Consider the following 6,478-nt stretch of genomic DNA (forward strand, 5'->3'; position numbering starts at 1 on the left):
AAAACATTGAGCTTAACTTGGTCCAAAAAGAATATTCTTATCGGGCCAGAGGCCCTCCACCCAAGCCCAAGCCCAAACCCAAGCCCAAGCCCAAGCCCAAGCTCACGCCCAAGCCCACGCCGAGCCGAGCCGGCCGGACGGCGGTGGTGGTGCACGCGTGAGGAGCCATCCTCTCTCCATGAGTCGTTTACACCCTTGTTTCATGGGGACATATATAAACATCTCAACTCTTCTCTTCCTCCCCGATGTGGGACTTTCCACATGTATTTACTTGTGTTTTGTGGGCTTTTAATGTTTTTAGCTCAGTCATTATTCATTCACATTTCCACTAAAGCCATTGGGCTTTAATTGATCCAACAGTCGGCGCGTAAGCGTGCATGTCGTCGTCGGAGCCCCTCGAGCAACCGTAAAGATGTTGGCATTTCGCTTCTCTTTCGTCTCCTATGTCCTCTGTCTTGCCTAAGCTCTGGTTCAGGTCCCATCCACGGCGGATCTGCTTCTGGAGTAAAGGCGCGGTCGTGTGGAGGTTAGGTGCGGTGAAGCTAGATGTTTTGCCAGTTGATGTTTCGTTTTCGGGAGGTGGAGGCTCCTTCAGCTCCGTCACCGCCGGCCCTTGCCTCCGGGAGGTGGAGGCTTCTTCAGCTCTGTCGTCGTCGGTTTTGTCTCCGGGGGGTGAAGGCTCTCTCAGTCTTGCGTCGCCGGCTTTAGGTGTTTCAGTTCGTTGGATCGGTTTTGGTTCCCACTTGTGGCTTGTGTGTGGTTCTGGGTTCGTGGTTCCAAGTGGTTCACGGCTTTGTTCTGTCGGATGAGCTCTCGATTGGATCGATGAAGCTCTCCGAAGTGAAGACAAAGCGTGGAAGTGAAGAGATAGTTTCGATGGAGGCTCTCCGGTAATCTGAGCTCAAGGTTGGCGGTGGTGTAGCTCCGGCGATGTCTCGAGACGGTGACGGTCAAGTTGAGGCGGAAGCAACGCGTGTCGTCCTGATGGTGTTTTATCCTTACACGTGTCCGGCCTCCTTGACGCGTGGGCCTACCGAAGTCGTCCAGGTTCTTTTGTTTTGGGCTGCTGGCCCTTTAACTTATCTTATTTTTCCCGTAGGGTTTCGGGCTTCTTGAAGTTTGTTTTGTTGGGCCTCTGACCGTGTAGTTGGGCTTGATCCCGTTTTATTAATATTAAAAATCTTGGCGGGAAAAAAAAAACTAGTAATGATTAACGTATTATTTATCCCGCAAAGTATGTGGATGTGTCTATGAAAGAAGTGGCAAATGAGAAGCTTGGTAATTCTGACACAAGAGCTGCATGGAAAGAAAAATTACAGCAAAAATCTTTGTTAAACTTAAACAATTTTTTTTTTTACTTTTCTCTTTCATTATCGTTGTGTTTTCCTCCTTCATCATTTTTTTCTTTTTTTTTCCAATGAATCTCAGCAAAATTAAAGAAGATCATGAGTTCCTAACGAGATTTCATAGGTTCTTCTATTTTTTTCTCCATCTTCTTTTTTTGAACATTGGCTTTCCTTTCTCCATCTTCTTTCTCCATCTTCTTCATCTACATAATCATTTGATCTCACTCAACATTCATCAACACAGCCCCAAACAAGATTACGAGTTCTCTCTCCCGAAGTTCATTTCAAAGATTCGTCGGGTCGCTCTCCGACAATCAAAGCTGTAGAATAGTACAACTGTCACGACGTAAATCAGATCCTCTCAACTTCAGTAGTACGAACATCTGGCGTTATGCATTTGCAAACTTGCACACCGGCAACGACATGAAATTGAATAAGAACGACCACCGATACTATAATAATTCGCCAACTAAAATAATTTATTAATGGCTAAAGAATAAATTAGATGTCAGTATTTAGTTTAAAAATACTTTACATCGGATTAGACGGATAACTTAACTGTTATAGATAATCAGATATATGTTAACCGTCTAACAATAAATTTGAAAGAATAATGTAAAAAGTAAATTGTGATGTATAATAAGATATTTTGGATAACTATATTATTATATGTTATTAAATATGTTAGCCATATAAAAATTCATCTTAGAGTCTAACTCAAAGAAGAGTATAACAGTTTATTATTTTACATTTATTACAATACACCAATAAATTATTGTAGCCGTCTAATCCAACTTATATTACAATTTCTTTATTTATAATTTGTGTAAATGAAATGATAGCATTCTATGTATTAGTTTTTCGACTGGTTTTGGCATATACTTCAAATAATATCTGACTTAAATCTGTATGTTCTCAAAAATATGTAACTATTCATCCAACAAGAGCAATCACTATCAAAACAATCATTTTCATCAGCAAGGTAACTTTAAAAATCACAATTAAAAAAGTTTAGAATTCTCTGTTAATTGGTTCAAACAAAGCCAAAGCTAAGGATTTACAAAACACAGATTTAGATCAAATAAAACATGCTTAAAACAGAGGGAAGATCAACACCAACTATCAAACTTTATTATGGATGTTCAAGCCTCGCTCTTTATTAAAATCTCCAAACTACACCACTTCAACCCACTTATGGAGACAGAGCAGGATCACTTGACACATGCCCGGAAAACGCAGAGCAGAGCAGAACTATCTGTCGTCTCCGACGACCAGTTGCAAAGAGAGAAAGAGAGAGAGAGCTTCATATCCTTCCAAACGATGCAAAGACCGCTTCGATCAACGCAGCAGCGTCCCGTTGCAGCAACAACCAAGTAGCCTGAAATCAGAGATTATCGATGTTTGGGGGATAAATATAAATTATTATATTTATATTTAAGAGAAAGAGATCAAAATCAAAAGAGAGTGATGAGAGTTTTGATACGAAGCCGAGAGATTAGGAAAGGACGAAGGATCGTGGAGTAGAAAGAGGAAGTTAGGAAAAAAGAGGTTGTTCAAAAAAAAAATATTAAAAAACAACAACTGTGACTGCAAAAGTTTCGTGTTGTTTTGAGTTATCAGAAAAATATATGTTTGCAATATCTTCACAGTAACCAACGAAAAGGTAATAGGGGTATAAGATCATCCTTATCGGTCGTATTTAGAGAGGATTTAATGCTAATTATGCATTAAAAAAAAATCAAAAAAATAATAAAGGTTTGAGACGTCTCCTATTGTTGCGACAGAAGAGACGGTATCGGGGGACACGTGTAGGCAAAATAAGAGGAGAGAGAAGAGCGCGTCTTCGGTTCGCTTTGGTTCTGTTTCTTTCTTTCTCTCAAAACCTCTCTATCTTTCGTCTGCGAAAAGGCGATTCTCTGTGTCTCGGCGGTTCCTCGACCAAACGGCGATAATCCTTCTCTCCATGGCTCGTCGACGTCTCGGAATCGTCTCTCTCCGTGGGTCGTAGACGAAACGACGAAAGTCTCTCTCTTCGTCGACGTCTCGGAATCGTCTCTCTCCGTGGGTCGTTGTCGAGGAAGTAAATCGGTGATTATCTCCCGTGGGTCTCGTCGACGGTGAAGGACCGCTGTCTCTCTCTGTAAATCGGAAGGTAAATCGTTTCTTGTGTTCTTCAAGCATGCATGTGTTAGATTTGACTTATTCTTGTTCTGATTGCATGTGTTTTTTTTATTTGTAGGTTCGATTCTTTGTGGCGGTGGCTGTCGTCGACGGAGCTCTCTTTGATGGCACTCTCCGATTCGCTAAGGTAACGCTTCTGTTTCATGTTCTTCAATGATGCATGTCTCATATTGTGCTTGGATTCTGTCGGGTTTAGCTGAAAAATATTTTGTTTCAAGTTAATCAATTTGATAACGTTTCTATCAAGTTAATCAATTTTGATAATGTTTATGTCCTTTGATTCTGTCAAGTTAATCAATTTTGATAATGTTTTTGTCCTTTGATTCTGTCGGCTTTGACTGTAAAATATTTTGTTTCAATCTTGTTTTGATTGTTGCAAGGTTATGATTAAGATTGTGTTGATTAATATTTTTTTGTTTATGTCTTTGTGCGGTGAGATGAATGGATGAAGTCGGCTTTGATGTGTTCTGTGGAAATAGAGGCCAGGAAGCTTCATCAATACAGGTTAGTTTTACTCTTCCATGAATTAGAACTGATGTGGTTAGCTTCTGTGAGGAATTAAAGATGTAGTTAACTGTAACATTATGGTTGTGATGATGGTAATAAATAGAAGTGACGGTTAGATAGAAAAGGGAACGTGAAGTGTGTTGAATGAATTAGATAAATGTCAAGTCTTAACGCATTCAAGTCTGGTACTAGTTAAAAGAAAAATTGAAAGCTTCTGTGATGAATTGTTTGGTTGGTGTGTTGAATGCTAGTTCTCTTTCTCGAATTATTTATAACCATTGTCTTCCTCTTCAATCTCCAACATCTGAATGCGCTTGCTTGTTCTTTCTCCTCTTTCGCCTCTTTCACCTCTTTCTCCTCTTTCTCCTCTACCTCTGACGTCGGAAATGGATTTCAATCCATTTCAAGACTCTGCCAAATTTGTTGAACTACTTAATAGTCAACAAAATGTTGTCTTTGGCAGTCAAGGAAGTGTTTCTCTCTCTACAACGCAAGCTCCTTTCGTAGGCACTCAAGAAGATCCAATCATTGCTGACGAGCTTCCAGCAGAGCGTAATCCCCGAAGGACTTGGACGCCAACAGATGATATAGTGTTGATCAGCTCGTGGTTGAACACGAGCAAAGATCCCATTGTTGGGAATGAACAAAAGTCAGGGGCTTTTTGGAAGAGAATTGCAGAATACTTCTCGGCGTCTCCTAAGATAGCTGATTCTGAAAAAAGAGAAGCATCTCAGTGCAAGCAGCGTTGGCACAAGCTGAATGATTTGGTTTGCAAGTTTTGTGGGGCGTATGAAGCAGCAACCAGGGAGAGAACCAGTGGTATGAACGAGAATGATGTGCTTAAATTAGCCCACGAGATCTTCTTCAACAACTACCAAAAGAAGTTCACCCTTGAGCATGCGTGGAAGGAGCTTCGCGCTGATCAGAAGTGGTGTGAACTCTCCACAGCCAAAAATGGAAGCAGCTCCAAAAAAAGGAAGTGTGAGGATGAAAACAATGCTTCTGGAGATGAAGAGTTCACATCTCGTCCTCCGGGTGTTAAGGCATCAAAGGCCCGTGGAAAGAAGCCGGTGGTTGATGGGAAAGTGTTCTCTGACTTCCAGAATATCTGGAGTTTGAAGAAGGAGGACTTGGCAATGAAGGAAAGGCTCTCGAAGACGAGGATGCTTGAGTTGATTCTTGCAAAAGAAGTACCACTAGACGAAACCGATGATGCTCTGAAGAAAAAACTCATCAATGAGTTGATGTAACTCTCGGTCATGCTCTGTTTAACTTTCATGTTCTAATTAGTTTAAGTTTCATGTTCTGTTTAATCTTTCATGTTCTAATTAGTTAAATTTGTAACTCTTGTGTTCTTGTTTAATTTGAAACCTTGTTTGTGTTCTTGTTTACCTTGAAACCTTGTTTGTGGTTCTTGTTCTTTATACTGATTTGATCTCTGTCTCGTGATCTTTATACTGATTTGATCTTTGTTTCTTGTCCCTGTTACGTACAGGAGCATTGGAGGTGAGAAGGATCACAGACTTGTTGTGTGAAGTGTTGTAATGTCACGGACTTTGTCATCTTGTTGCGTCTTGTACTCTTGTGTCTTGTATTGTCACGGGCTTTGTATCTAGTCTAGTACTCTTGTTGTGTAGTGTCCATTGTACTACTCCTGTTGTAGTGTCATGGACTTGGCATCATTCTTGTTTCATAATTGTACCAAACACAAAAGCTTCTGTCTATATATTGCACTTCATAATTGTACCAAACACAAACTCTCAAGTCTCTTTAATCACAAGTTTCTCTTTTCTCTTTTTGATCAGAAGTTCACGTTGAAAAAAAAAAAGATCACAAGTTTCTCTCTATGGCTTCTTCTTCTCAAGATCCTTTTGATTCTTTTGATGCTGCAGTTGATGATGCATTTGATGATCTCTTTGAGCAAGCCTTTGAGAATATTTCCATTCATGTTGATCAAGAAGAACAAAAAAAGAAGAGAAAAAAAACGAGCTTATATCGAAAGACATCGTGAAGAAGGGCATGTTCGTTTATGGAATGATTATTTCAGTGAAACTCCAATTTATTCGGATAATATCTTCCGACGACGTTTTAGAATGAACAAGCTATTGTTCATGTACATTGTTGATCGACTCTCCAACGAAGTTCAATATTTTCGGGAAAAGAAAGATGCTCTCGGAAGAAAAAGTCTCTCTCCCCTTCAGAAGTGTACTGCAGCCATTCGTGTCTTGGCATATGGTTCTGCGGCAGATGCGGTCGACGAATACCTCCGGCTCGGTGAAACAACAACTCGGTTATGTGTGGAAAATTTTGTGGAAGGGATAATATATTTGTTCGGCGATGAATACTTAAAAAGACCAACCCCGACTGATCTTCAGCGACTCCTTTACGTTGGAGAACATCGTGGATTTCCCGGGATGATAGGAAGCATCGATTGTATGCATTGG

This window comes from Brassica oleracea, chromosome C6 (assembly GCF_000695525.1).
Source record: "Brassica oleracea var. oleracea cultivar TO1000 chromosome C6, BOL, whole genome shotgun sequence".
Classification (NCBI taxonomy): domain Eukaryota; kingdom Viridiplantae; phylum Streptophyta; class Magnoliopsida; order Brassicales; family Brassicaceae; genus Brassica; species Brassica oleracea.